Source organism: Macaca mulatta, chromosome 2 (assembly GCF_049350105.2).
Source record: "Macaca mulatta isolate MMU2019108-1 chromosome 2, T2T-MMU8v2.0, whole genome shotgun sequence".
Lineage (NCBI taxonomy): Eukaryota > Metazoa > Chordata > Mammalia > Primates > Cercopithecidae > Macaca > Macaca mulatta.
This window is the reverse complement of record NC_133407.1, coordinates 25,140,665-25,156,380: the sequence shown is the minus strand read 5'-3', so window position 1 is coordinate 25,156,380 and position 15,716 is coordinate 25,140,665. Positions and strand designations below refer to the sequence as shown.

At 37.1% G+C, this 15,716-nt stretch overlaps 1 protein-coding gene and 1 long non-coding RNA gene across 4 annotated transcripts in view; both read left to right on the top strand.

Moving 5' to 3' along the window:
• Nucleotides 1-15,716, top strand: part of UBE2E2 (ubiquitin conjugating enzyme E2 E2) — a 388,749-nt gene that overhangs the window by 138,087 nt on the left and 234,946 nt on the right.
• The window catches only part of LOC144339503 (uncharacterized), a 53,933-nt gene that overhangs the window by 35,907 nt on the left and 2,310 nt on the right, over nucleotides 1-15,716 (top strand). The gene's annotated exons all lie outside the window — the stretch shown is intronic.

Genomic DNA, 15,716 nt, shown 5'->3' with positions numbered 1-15,716 from the left:
TTTATATGTACTGTAGTAGCCCTTTGTTGTTCTGTCAGGGTTTTGAATTAGCTATGTTGAATGAGAGCTCTCAATCAGCAACTAGTGATTTCATTTCAACAGAACAAAAACAAACATACTGAACTTAGATTTTAGAAAAATACTTTTGCGTATGATGGTTCACAGAACCAATGGTAATGGTTCACAATGATGCTTAAAGGTTCATCAAGCCCTGCCAATAAAATTAGTCTAGGAACATTTAATATATTTGTCACAATAAATGTTCTATATAACAAACCTCTTTAAAGGAAATGGTGGAAATTAGTTTCTAACAGCTACATCAAATATCAATAAGTACCTTTGCAAAAAACTGAGCTGATAGTTGAGACTTTTATTTTAGGATTGAAAAAAAAAATCTGTAAGAATTAATATACTTGCTCTACAACTATAAATTACAAAGTAATTTATTAAATTTTATGGTTAAAACAATTATGCTTTTTATTTTGCTTATAACTTTTATTTAAAAAGTAGCTGTAAGAATAACAGAACTGAAATTAGGTACTTAAATATCTAAATATTCCTTGCTGTGGAAAGCAAAAAAGCTCATATGCTTTAAGTTATTGTGCCATTGTGGCATGAACTAACATGAGTTGTTGAGTGCTTGCTTATGTCAAGGGATTGTTACCTATTTTTTATGTGTAATATCTCCTTTAGTCCTATTATAACCTTGTCGAAATTAAGATTCACATATATCCAGTAAATTGACCAAGGGTACCTAGCTAAAAGTGTTAGAAACAAAATTTTAATCCACATGTATGGTCTTTTCATTATACTCCGCTGTTTCTGAGAGTTGGAGTGGGAGTGGCAGAGACAAGGGGATGATCATGAAGGAGCCATGGTCTGATCTCATCGCTCTTTTTGACGATTCATCTATTCAACATCATGAATGTTAACCTTTTTTCAGATTCTTTGTTTGCTGCTTTTCGTGGACTCTGGACAAATGCCTAGTTGTTTTTTTTTTTTTTTTTTTTTTTTCCCCCCTTGTCTTTGCCTGTGTTTCTTGTACTCTTTCAGGATCATTTTCCTACTCTAATGATGTTGCTAAGGGGAATGGCAGAGTGCTGGTCCTGTCATCTTTATTGCTAACATCTCCTTTGATAAATATGGTTCTGGTAGGTTTTTAGAATGTAGATCAACAAGATAAGAGTTGTACTAGGCCTTCATAAGCAGTGAGGACTGGAGAGATCCCCTACATTCCTCAGGCCAGATATGAATGGGCTAGTGTTAGAACATAGTACAAATTTCTTTTCTAAACAAAAAGGCTATCTCCTTGTTCCTTCTGTTGGAATTAATGAAAAAGTTGCTTGTGAATAACTTTTTCATGATCTATGTAACTGGTATCTACAGAATTTGGAGACAGCTTTAATGGTAGCATATTTGAAATGGACTTGGATCTATACAATAAACATTTGTAGCGCATTTAGAAACCAACTTAAGATGCAGAACTTTTCTCTTTTTTGCCTTTCTCTGGACATTTCTAATGATATGTCCTTGTCTTCATGTAATTCTTAGCTGAGCATGCAGGTGTTTTTATTTTTATATAATTAATAATTTTATTACTTAAGAAATTATACTTGCACCTTGAGGACACCTTGAAAATTTGGAATTCCAGTGTACTCAGACAGGGGAGATTCATGAAACATAGATAATGGGATGAAATATGAACTGGCTTTCTAAACTCTGACTGTAGGATCACATCCCGGAATTGTTAGGGGTATGGAGAAAAATCTCTGAGCTGCCACCACAAAGCCAGTCCTCTCACTTGATTCCCCAGGAGTGATCTGAGACTCTCTCCAGTGTTCAGGTTAGTGGTTTTACCTGCTGGTTTAATTAGTTTTCCTTGGCAATCTTCACTTCTTCTTTCAGATCAGAAATAGTATCCCCAAATGGAAAGGCCCCATAATAGATGAATTTTTATAAAGGGCCTAAGTATTTGAATATTACTATAAGGCATCATTATTATAGCACAGAGTGACACGATGTTCCAAAGTATTCCCATAGTCATCCAGAAAAGTTTAGCATGTTTATGCTGTATAGTAACAAAAAGAAGTGAATGCTGTAGCTTAGAAAAATTTGTTTTAAAAAAGTCAGTGTTAAGAAAAAAGGGAGTCCCTTCTCCCTATTACCTTCCTTCCTTTGTGTAACAAAGATTAATTTTACTTCTACTGTGTGTGCCAGAACAGTACTGAATGCTGTGGATACAAAGATGAATAAAACATGTTATTTGTCCTCAAAGAGCTTGCTATGTAATTGTTCAAATAGACATAAGAAAATAATTAGAATATGATGAGTATTTTGATGGTAGTGTTCAAAATATTTCTGGAGAGCCTAGAAGAAGAAATAATAATGTAATCTTCCTGAGGTGGTATGAGGGGGTCCTATCAGGACTAGCTTCAGGTTCATGGTCAGTTTTCCAGTTAATACTTCATTTTCCAGTAGTGTCAGATAAATGAGGTACAACTGTATTTTTGATAGATTACCAGTTTGGCATTTATCATCATTCCTCTGGGATTTTAGCCTGTTTTGAATGGAAGGTAGCCTTTGAGAAAGAAAATGAGCCACTTTTGTAAATTTAATATGAAACATTTTGAGCTCCTCAAGAAATTTCTTTATAATTTCTAAATAAATGGGACCTAATTAAACTAAAAAGCTTCTGCACACCAAAAGAAATAATCAGCAGAGTAAACAGACAGCCCACAGAGAGAAAATATTCACACACTATGCATTTGATAAAGGACTAATATCCAGAATCTACAAGGAACTCGAATCAGCAAGAAAAAAAAAATCGTATCAAAAACTGGGCAAAGGACAGGAATTCTTAAAAGAAGTTGTACAGACAGCCAACAAAAATATGAAAAATGCTTAACATGACTGATTATCAGGGAAATGCAAATTAAAACCACAGTGAGATACCAACTTAGTAAGAATGACCATAATTTAAAAATCAAAAAATAATAGATATTGGCGTGAATGTGGTGAAAAGAGAATCCTTTTATACTGCTTGTGGGAATGTAAACTAGTACAACCACTGTGGAAAACAGTATGGAGAGTCCTTAAAGAACTAAAAGTAGAACTACTATTTGATCCAGCAATTCTATTACTGGGTATCTACCCAAAGGAAAAGAAGTCATTGTGTGAAAAAGACAACATGCACACATGTGTTTATAGTAGCACAGTTTATAATTGCAAAGATACGGAACCAAGCTAAGTGCCCATTGACCAATGAGTGGATAAAGAAAATGTGGTATATAGACACCATGGAATACTACTCAGCCATTAAAAGGAATGAAGTATGTTCCTTGCAGCAACGTGGATGGAGCTGGCGGACATTATTCTAAGTGAAGTAACTCAGAAATGGAAAAGCAAATATTCTGTGTTCTCATTTATAGGTGGAAGCTAAGCTATGAGGATGCAAAGGCATAAGAGTGATATGGACGGTGGGGACTCAAGGAAAGGTTGGGAGCAGGGTGAGGGATGGAAGACTACCTGTTGGGTACAGTGTACGTTACTCAGATGGTGGGTGCATTGAAATCTCAGAAATCACCACTAGTGAACTTACCCACGTAACCAAAAACTACTCACATCCCCAAAAACTATTCAAATAAAAATAATAAATACAACAAAATTCAAGGTATTGTTGGATATTCTTTAGCCATAGAACCATTTTATAGAAAATCATGTATTTGAATGTTGACTATAGTACAAGACCACTATCTGTATAACCTTATGTAATTTAAAAGTTTTAATTTTATACAAACTTAATCTCATAAATAGTGGGTACATATCTGAGAATAATTTCATGAAAAGTCTCCTTAAAATGAATTCACTTTAAATTGGATTCAGGGGAAAGGGGCCAAAATGACAAACTAGTGGCACCTAATATGCACCACTCTCATAGATATAAAACCAAAGGGCTAGTTAACCCTGACCCTGTAGGCTGATGATCTGAGAAACCACACTGGGATCCATCAAGGCAGCAGGGGGACACAGAGAGCAGAGAGGAGCAAAGAAGGCCATCAACCTGTCTGGGCTCAGCGTGGAGCCAGGAGAATCTCTCAAATATGGGGAAGAGTGAGTGAATGTGAGCCTCCTGAGGGAGCACATCCCCACTGTGCTTATAGGCTGAGGCAGAGAGCCCATTTTGTGTGGGGGCAACTCTCGAGTCCAAGGAGACTGCTCTGAGACTTGGGCCCTGGAGCAGACCAACACTGGCACCCTAGCACCAATAGAGCCTGCTGTCATGGGGCTTGGGAGCAGTAAGATTACACCACTTCTCCCCTCCTCTCTCCATCCCTGCTGGATGAGGTTTGGTACCAGCTTCTGGCCTAGTGGTCCTGCTTCTGTCTGAACTCAGTCAGAGGGTCTGGCTTTCTGTCGTCCCACAAAGCACCCAGATGGCAAGGTGGGCCACCCTACCCACCCCTGCCACAGGTAGCCAGGCAAGCAGTGCTTGCTAGAGTTTCTGGCTCAGTAGTCTAGCTTCTGTGTGAACTTACCTAGAGGGTGCAACCTCCCTTTCTCCTGGGAAACCCCTGGACAAAAGGGAGAGTGACCTCACCCCAACCCTGTCGTAGGTAGCCATGTAGCAATGCCTGCTAGAACTTCTGACAAACAGTCCCACATCTGTGAGAACTCAGCCAGAGGGTGCAGCCTACCATTGCTTATTAAAAGGTTCTAGAGAGAAGGGGTAGGTCACCTACAAAGGGAACCCCATCAGGCTAACAGTGAAACTTTCAGCAGAAGCCCTCCAAGCTAGAAGAGATTGGGGGTCTGTATTTAGCATTTGTAAAGAATAGGAATTCCAACCAAGAATTTCATGTCTGGCCAAAGTAAGCTTCCTAAGAGAAGGAGAAATAAGATCCTTTTTAGACAAGCAAATGCTAAGAGTATTTGTTACCACCAGACTTGCTTTATGAGATGTCTTGAAGGGAGTGCTAAATATAGAAAGGAAAGACTGTGTTACCATCACAAAAACACATTTAAGAGTGTAGACCAGTGATGCTATAAAGCAGCAACACAATCAAGTCTGTGTGATAACCAGCTAACCACATGATGATGAAATCAGACCAGCACATACCAATATTAACCTTGAATGGAAACAGGTTAAAAGCCCTAATTAAAAGGCAGAAAATGACAGCTTGGATAAAAAAGCAAGATCCAACTGTATCCTCTCTGCAGGGACTCATCTCACATGCAGTGACACTCATAGGCTATAAGTAAAGGGATGAAGAAAAATCGCCCAAGCAAATGGAAAACAGAAAAAAGCAGAGGTTGGCATTTTACTTTCAGACAAAATAGACGTTAAACCAACAATGATCAGAAAACGCAAAGGCATTACATAATGGCAAAGGGCCAAATTCAACAAGAAGACTTAACTATTCTAAATATATATGCACCCACCCCCGGAGCACCCAGACTCATAAACAATTCTTACAGACCTGTGAAGAGACTTGGATAGCCACACAATAGTAGTGAGAGACTTCAACACCCCACTGACACTATTAGAAGATCATGGGGCAGAAAACTAACAAAGCTATTCAGAACCAGAGCTCAACATATGACCAAATGGACTTAGTAGACATCTACAGCTACCCAAAACAACAAAATATACATTCTTCTCATTTGCGCATGGCATGTACTCTAAAATTGACCACACAATTGGCCATAAGACAATTCTCAGCAACTTAAAAAAAAAAAAAAAAAAAACCCCAAACATACTCTCAGACCAAAGCACAATAAAAATAGAAGTCAATACTAAGAAAATTGCTCAAAAGCATACAATTACATGGAAATTATATAACCTGCTCCTGAATGACATTTGGGTAAACAATGAAATTAAGGCAGAAACCAAGTACAACATACCAGAATCTCTGGGATACAACTAAAGCAGTGTTAAGAGGAAAGTATATCACACTAAACACCCAAAGAAACGGACTAAAAAGTTAAAAGGATCTCAAGTTAACAACCTAACATCACACCCAGAGGAACCAGAGAAACGAGCAAACCAACTCCAGAACTAGCAGAAGACAACAAATAACCAACATCAGAGCTGAAATGAAGGAAACTGAAATGTGAAAAACCATACAGAAGATCAACAAGTACAGGAATTGATTCTTTGAAAGAATAAGTAACATTGATATGCCACTAGTGAGACTAATAAAAGGGAGAGAGAGACAGAAGATCCAAATAAACAGAATCAGACATGACAAAGGGGACATTACCACCAACCCAACAGAAATACAAAAACAAAAAAACAAAACAAAAACCCAGAGACTACTATGAACATCTGTATGCACACAAACTAGAAAATCTAAAAGAAATGGATAAATGGGATAAATGCCTGGAAAGATATGACCTCCCAAGATTGAACCAGGAAGAAGTTGAATCCCTGAACAGACAAATAATGAGTTCTAAAATTGAGTCAGTAATAAAAAGCCTACCAATCACAAAAATCCCAGGACCAGACAGATTCACAGCCAAATTACTAAATGTATAAGGAAAAGCTGGTACTATTCCTACTGAAACTGTTCCTACAAATTGAGGTGGAGGGAATCCTCCCTAATTCATTCTATGAGGCTAGCATCATTATGATACCAAAACCTGGCAGACACACAACAAAGAAGAAAATCTTAGGCCAATATCCCTGATGACCATAGAAGCAAAAGTCCCCAACAAAATACTAGCAAACCAATTTCAGCAGCACATCAAAAAGTTAATCCACCATGATCAAGTAGGCTTTATTCCTGGGATGCAAAGTTAGTTCAGCATACACAGATCAATAAATGTGATTTGCCACAAAAACAGAATTATAAACAAAATCACGTGATCCTCTAAATAGTTGTGGAAAAAAAAGCTTTTGATAAAATTCAATATCCCTTCATGTTAAGCACCCTCAACAAACTAGGCATTGAAGTAACATACTTCCAAATAATAAGAGCCATCTATGACAATCAAACGTCATACTGAATGGACAAAAGCTGGAAGCATTCCCCTTGAGAACCAGAACAAGACAAGGATGCCAACTCTCACCGCTCTTACCATAGTACTGGAAATCCTAGCCAGAGCAATCAGGCAAGAGAAGAAGAATGCCAATAGGAAGAGAGGAAGTCAAACTATTTCTGTTTGCAGATGATATGGTTCTATAACTAGAAAAACCCGTAGCCTCTGCCCAAAAGTTCCTAGATCTGATAAACAACTTCAGTAAAGTCTCAGAAGACAAAATCAGTGCACAAAAACTAGTAGCATTTCTACCCACCAATATCATCTAAGCTGAGAGCCAAATCAAGAATACAGTCCCATTCACAGTAGCCACAAAAAGAATAAAATACTTAGGATTACAGCTAATCTGGGAGGTGAAAGATCTTTACAGTGAGAATTATGAAACACTGCCCAAAGACATCAGAGGTGACACAAATGGAAAAACATTCCATGCTCATGGATAGGAAGAATCAAGATTCTTAAAAATGGCCATACCACTGAAAGCAGTCTACAAATTCAATGCCATTCCTGTCAAAATACTGATGATATTCTTCACAGAATTAGAAAAATTATTTTTAAATTCATATGGAACCAAAAAAGAGCCTGAATAGCCAAAGCAGTCCTAAGCAAAAAGAACAAGTTTGGAGGCATCACATTACCCAACTTCAAACTATACTACAAGGCTACTATAACCAAAAAAGCACGGTAGTGGTACAAAAAGAGACACACAGACCAATGAGACAGAATAGAGAGCCCAGAAATAATGCCAGACATCTACAATCATCTGATCTTTGACAAGGTCGACAAAAACAAGCAATAGGGAAAGGACTTTCTATACAATAAATGGTGCTGTGATAACTGGCTAGCAATTTGCAGAAGATTGAAATGAACCATTAGAGAAATGCAAATCAAAACCGCAGTGGGATACCATCTCACACCAGTCAGAATGGCCATTATTAAAAAGTAAAAAATAACAGATGCTGTTAAAGTTGTGGAGAAAAGGGAACGCTTATACACTGCTGGTGTGTGTAAATTAGTTTAGCCATTGTGGAAAGCAGTGTGGCTATTTCTCAAAGAACTTAAAACAGAAGTACCATTCAACCCAGCAATCCCTTTATTGGGTATATACCTGAAGGAATATAAATCGTTCTCCATAAAGATGCATGTGTATGCTCATCACAGCGCTATTCATGATAGCAAAATCCTGGAATCAACCTAAATACCCATCAGTGGTAGACTAGATAATGTAGTATGTATATACCATGGAATACTATGCAGCCATTAAAAAATAATGAGATCCTGCCCTTTGCAGCAACATTGATGGAGCTGAAAGCCATGAAACCCCATGTTCTCGCTTGTAAGTCATAGGTAAACGTTGAGTACACATGCATACAAATAAGGGTACAGCAGACACCAGGGCCTCCTAGGGTGGAGGGTGGGAGGAGGGAGGGGATTGAAAAACTGCCAATAGGGTACTATGCTTATTACCTGGGTGACAAAATAATCTGTATACCAAACTGCTGTGACATGCAGTTTACCTGTATAACAAACCTGTGCATGTACCTCTGAACCTAAAATAAAAGTTAAAAGAGGAAAGAAGAAAAAAAAACTCTGGAATCAGATATTTAGAGTAAATTGTGAAAAATTATGCTAAGACTTAGACATGTAAGTTGATTTTAGTTAATTAAGAAAATTTGTATAATAACAGAAACTATGTTCTAATTATAGAAGAACAATGAAAATTAGTGTTTATTGGTTTTTTTGTAAGTACAATAGCACATAATTTTTACCAAAAAAAAGTAAATTGCTTCTATCAGTTTTTCTAAGGGCCTCTCTTAGTCCTTGGCAGACAAGTCATACTGAAGAATTTATCCTGTTGTTATCCTTTTTGATTTTCTCATCAGGGCCTTTGAATGTGATCCTGCAGTTCTCCATCATCCCTTTAATTGATTTCATGAAATCTTTTAAGTGATTTTCAATTTCATTCTACAATTGAATTAATTTGCCCTGTGTTTGTTGACAAACCAGTCTTTGTGATGAAATGGCTGTGATATATTTGGTCTACAATCCAGTTTCTTGGTATTAGAAACTCTGAAGTGATGTCTTTTTGTTTGCTTATGAGTTGACTCATGGCTGGCAGCACCTAGGTAGTTTCATGATGGGTGCTGGTCACTGGAAAAACCAAGGCAGGATTAGAGGAGTGGGCCTGAAAGTCACACCAACCTCTGTGCTGAAAGTTAATTTGATCACCAGTGGTTAGTGGTTTAATCAATCATGCTTATGTTTTGAAACCTCTGTAACTCAGAAGGAAGGATTTGGAGAACTGCTTAATGACTGATCACATAGTAGGTGGTGTGCCCAGGGAAGGCATGAAAGCTGTGTGCCTCTTCCCCCCATACCTTGCCCTATGCGAATCTTCATCTATACCCCTTGCAATATCTATGTGTAAGTAAGCTTAAGTGTTTCTCTGAGTTCCGTGATTTCATTCTGGTAAATTAATCGAACCCAAAGACAGGGTTGCGGAAACCCTAACTGGAAGCCAGTGGTCAGACATTCTGGAGACCCAGACTTGTGACTGTTGTCCAAAGGCGGAGGGGTGGGAGGTCAGTCTTGTGGACTGAGCCCTCACCCTGTGGGATCTGAAACTACCTCCAGGTAGGTAGTGTCAGAATTGAATTGGAGGACACCCACCTGGTGTCCACTGCAGAATTGCTTGCTTGCTTGTTTAGGGAAAACTCTTCACACATTTGGTCACAGAAATCTTATGTGTTGATTTTTGTTGTGGTGTGAGAGCAGAGGAACTGTGGTTTTCCATACACAGAATGGGCATATATATATATATATATATATATATATATATATTAGACATTGGTGTTAAATACAGAAAGAACCTTTGGCTTTGGACTAATTTTGTAAGTGGTCATTTAATTAGCATTTTCATTTTGTGATGGCATTTGATTTCCTATGTACTGTTTTTTTTTTTTTTTTTAAACTGGGAACTAGTATATATCAATATTTTTTAACACAACATTTCATTTAGTCTTAATTATTTATATTATGTATAGTTCTCACTTCATAAAAATTAGAATCCTAATTTAGAAACCAGGTAGATTATGAAATGACAAAGTTGATGATGATGGCTCCTCCAATGACAGTGATAATAGCTGCCATTTGTAAAGCTTCTACTCTATACCAGCTGCTGTACTAGGTAGTTTAATAATCCTTCCCGCAACCTGAAAAGATTGATGTTAATCACCTGACTTCATGGATAAAGAAATTCAGGAAATTCGTAGAGGTAATGAGTGTCTTACAAGTTAAAGACAAGCCATTATAATTGATCCAAGTTTGTGTTTTTTCCAATACACTATGTCTTTCTCTGGTTTATAGAAGCATTTACTTCAGGGTTTTCTCTATAAATTAATTATATTTTTGGTACATATAATATAAAGTTAATAAAAATTGGAATACCCCACAGTCATAGTAATACTTTTCTATGTTATTATTATTTCTATCTATATTATTAATACAGTGGGCGTTAATCTTATAAAAATTATTTTTTCCTCTTTTGTTGTTGAGAGGTATTTCACAAATATTCCTTCTTCAACAGATTTGAATCAAAATGGAATGGAAGATGTGGAATTTATGAAATAGGATTTTCACAACAAAAAAGTCATAAAATATAGTGTAGTGTTTTAAAAATGGCTTGACTGTACATCCGGTTCTAATAGCTTATTTTCAAAGAGAGAATAGTGCACCATTTCCCAATGACTTCTTAATGGAAACCAGTGATTGCCATTGGAATTGGAGTTATTTTACAGTGTATATTTTTATATAAACCATTACTCTAAAATAACAGGTTGCAGCTTTGGTGTATGAATGAATTGAAATGAAGGAAATTTAGATATTTTACTGTTTTCTATAACTGCAGAAACTGGAATTGCAGATACTAGTCTTAATTTAGCCTATGGTGAATTTTCAGTTATTTGAAAGTTTTATCTCTCATTCAAAGAGCAACTTTTATCATGGCCTTTGGTCAGAGATGCTGTTTGTATTGTTAAAATAAAAATCTCTTTAATATCAAATAGTATATAAGGAAGGAGTCCAGAATTAGCCTATTAGGCACACAGAGCTTTATGGTCCCAGGAATAACAGCCTTCTTGAATAGTAACTCCTGAGATCAGTAAAACTTCAGAAGTTACTGCTTTATTGTCAGCTTTTTACTGTTTGTCCTCTAACATTTGTGATTAATAATACATTTCTCATGTGTAGCCATAATGTGCCATTGAGTTTTGGATCTTTTGATTCTTGTATTCTCTCCTAAGAAAAATAATGGGATTACTTTCTTAAAGCTACCAGTTTCTTGCAAGTTATTATTTGACATGCATATTACATCTTTGGTCCAGCTCATTTCCAGGGACTTGCTCTATTGCTATTTCTCACTTCAGCATGTTTCAGAACTACCAAACCTGCTGAGACATTAAGCATACTCTTTGTATGTACTCTTAGAAATATGGGAATTGCCCATATCGAAGCCAGTCATCCAGCCATCATGTTTGGTTTTCTGCTTTGAACACATTTTTGTCTTGTGCGAGGTACGCTTTAAGGTCCTATGAGTCTCCTACTTCAGCAATCATATACAGAAGATAGAAACTTCATTTTGATTGCATCCAGTGGTCTTTTTATACCCTGAAAGCATGATGTTTTGTAATTCTGGCCTAGTGTGTTTGCAGTTTTGTTTTTATTTATATGTATCTCTAAACCTAGAACAAGTTTTTATAGAGGAAATTTTAGGTAAATTGTATATATTTTTTAAAAAGTCATCAGAAATCTTTAGATATTTTATATCTGTTCCCTCTTTAGATGCTAATATCCCCATGTGGGAAATGGAAAATGTAAGTTCTCCATGCTGTCATAAGAGCTGTGAACATTTCTCAAAAGCTGTATGAACGCAGTTCACCAGAACATGTTTCTGCTCCATTGCATGTTTGTTTCCCCATCTTTTTACCATTGTTTCATTTTGTTTTTAGTGGCCCTAAGAAGCCTGCTTCTTTTTTTTTTCTTTAGTTCTGTCTACATTCTTTGGTAAACTTTTGGTCTTTCTCACTTCTGGATTACTTTACTACCATGGATTTCCCTTTCTCTCTTTAAGTTTGTTGTTTTGAATCACTTTCAACTTTTTCTGTAATACTCTAGTGAGGAACTGTTCAGAGTGAATCAGTAGGTAGCTAGCATCTTAGAATCAAAACATAAAATGTTGAAATTGATTAACTAGAGATAGTAATGTTAATTTTTAGGTAATTAAAGAAACATTGTCTAGTGTAGAACAAAGTAAACCCCATTATAGAAATGGGAATTTAGGAAGAGTTCCGAATGCCCTGTTGTTATATGCCTTTCTATATAAGATATTATAGGAAATATAGAATCAGATTTGTGGTAGTTAAGAACTTTCTAAATGAATTTTAGTATATTTTCATAGGAATGATGTGAAAAGAAGAATGGATGAATGTTATCTGTGAAATGGTGAGAAAACAAGGAACTGTGAGAATTGAGTTTTAATATTTAAGAACCTGTGATGGAAATGGAGGAGATTGTAAGTTCCACCAGTGGTGGAGCTAGATCTCCTGGATTCATTTGAATAGAAAAAGAGAAGATATGTTGTGTTCCGTATATAAAGGCTATCAAAGGACACCTCAACACAAGATCTCAGGAGGAAGGTGATAAACAAATGGAAGGTAGACTTGAGTGTAGCTTTCTTCTAAAATGGGAAGAGAGTAGAAGTAAAAGCAGAAAAGAAAAATGAGGCTGTTGCTTATAAAATTTGAAAATGTTTAAAAGATTGGGTAGGAGTTAGAGTGTGAGTAACTAGCATTTTAATACATAATAGAATCTGCAACCAATTGTGTACTTTATTTAAATTTTTTTGATAGAAATGGGGTTTTGCTTCATTGACTAGGCTTGAGTGCAGTGACACAATCATGGCTCACTGCAGCCTAAACCTCATGGGCTCAAGTGATCCCCCCATTTCAGCTTCCCAAGTAGCTAGGACTACAGGTGCATGCCACCACACCTGGCTGATTTTTAAATTTTTTGTAGAGCTGACAGTCTCACTGTGTTGCCCAGGGCAGTCTTGAACTCCGGACCTCAGGTAATCCTCCCACCTCAGTCTCGCAAAATGCTGAGATTACAGGTGTGAGCCACCTTGTCCAGCCTGTGAACATATTTTTAATAGGTGTTTTTGAGTTATCAAATACCCATGTCCTACAGCATTATGGATATTTCATGTTTTCTCACTCAGCGTCACTGATTGGGTCTTTATATTCTCTGAATTAAATATATTTTCAAAGTAGCACATTTTCTATCAAGCGAGGTGTTTTATTGCTGCTTAATTATTGACATCCTTGAAACAAGAGCTGCTTTACATTTAAGAGGTATATGAGGGAACACAGCTGAAAAACAGAAGAGCATTTTTGTTAGAAATATATTGGGGATAGGTGCTGGGGTGGAAGGGAGACTCACTAATTCTGCAATTTTCAAACAGTTACAGTAGTATATATAAAATTTGAAGTTAATTGAGAATAACTAGAGAATGAAACCTTCTGAATAATAATAGAGATACTTTTGCGAGGCAGGAAGGGAATATCTTTGGTTGTGATAATGTTTAGTGCTTTGATCTAGGTTTTGATCACATGGGTGTATTTCTATCTTAAAAGTCATTGAGACTGGGCACTGTGGCTTATGTCTATAATCCCAGCACTTTGGGAGGCCAAGGCAGGTGGATCATTTGAGGTCAGGAGTTCAAGACCAGCCTGGCCAACATGGTGAAATCCTGTCTATACTAAAAATACAAAAATTAGCCGGGTGTGGTGGTGGACGCCTGTAATCCCAGCTACTCAGGAGGCTGAGGCAGGAGAATCACTTGAACCCTGGAAGTGGAGGTTGCAGTGAGCTGAGATCAAGCCACTGTACTCCAGCCTGGGTTACGAGTGAGACTCCGCCTCAAAACAACAACAACAACAACAAAAAAGTCATTGAGCTGTGTAAAATATAAATAAAACTTAATGTTTATACATTTTGCTGTATGTAAATTATATCTCAATTCTTAATGCAGAAAAAAGCACACTTCTCATGGGTACTTTAGACTGGGATTTTTAAAAAATTTCTATTTTGTTTACTATTTTTACTGGATATATATCTAGTATCATCTTTGATGTTACTTTAAAAATATTCTTTAAAGTGATACCACTAGAAGAAAAACTGCCAATTTATTTCACTTATAACTGTCATGAACTGAAATTTCCCAACACTGACCTCTGTTTCAGATTCCTGCTGTTGCCTCTGCACTATTAGTTGGTGTCAGCAGGGGGTTAACAGCACTCAATTTAACCCTGCTATTTGTATTCTGTTTTGAATTTTTTTCTTTTCTCATTTAACTTCCTTACATGAATTCTCCATTTTAAAGATTGTGCATGCACCATGGGGTGCAGTGAAAGATTGTAGTACAGATAAGCATACAATGGAAGCACATTTAAAGATAATGTGAAGCTACTTTTCTTTTTTTTCTAGAATAGAGGCATTGCTGTGAAAATCATTAAACAAGAGAAAAAATTAAGCCTACTCATGCTGTTATTTTTCTGTGAAGATTATAGACCAGTTTAAAATATATAAGGACTATATAGATATGGATTAATTATACATTGTATGTCTGTTTAGAGGGGCATCTCTGTGACTGTTGTGCTTGTAGCTAGCCATGGACAGAGATTTATTGGACCGGAAGTACTTCTTCTGTCTCTCCCACATTAAAATTTTAGAATCTGTTATGACTGAGACCACATCCACTATTCTTTCAATGTCCTTCCTCTCATTGATCCCTCTACCCACTTCTTGGTCCTTTTATCTTATAAATGCTGGGCCCTTCCTATTCAAAACAGTCTTCTTCAGCAGGATAGGAAGTCATGGGTAATTAAAGAGGGGCCCCTAAACTCTAGACCCCCCCTCCTCAACTCCCCTTGGAAACTGTCTCCCCTGAACAGGGCTGCATAGAATCCTAGTGAACTTAAAGGCTCACTACTCATATGAGTGGTCTTCGTCTTTCTCTGAGTGGGTTCTAAGTAAAACGCCAGGTTGGTGGAAATGGAAAGGAAGGAGGGCTGGCTCAAATTCTGGAGATCCTATATGAAAAGGAATAATGAGACACTCACTGTCCTGTGGGGTAAACAGGAAGGAGAGCCTAGCTTTCCACTCCACAACCTCCAATTCCATTCATTTCCAGCCATTGCTTTGTACAACTCCAGCACACTCCTCTCCTGGTCTGTAGTTCAGGATTCCACTAGTTTCATCTCCAGGTGCCAAAGACACTCTGCTCGGTGCCTAAGACACCAAAGTGAAAACAACAGCAATAGAAAACACTTCCAGTGAAGTTGAGGGAGACCCAGATTTCACTGTGTATCAGGGAGACTTGCATTCCTGTTAGCTCAAACAGATTCTGAAGGCATTTCTCCAGAGATGCCTTGCTTAGGCGAATAGGGAGTGTAATAACCCAGGTATTGTACTTTACTATTATAATAGTCTACTCTTATGCTAGGGTGACATACATCCTGGCTTGTACTGGATGTATGTCACCATCCTGGCATAACTGTTTTTAGTAATTGCATCCCGTTTTATTCCCCAGAAGTTTGGATGGTAAATTATATTGTCACTAC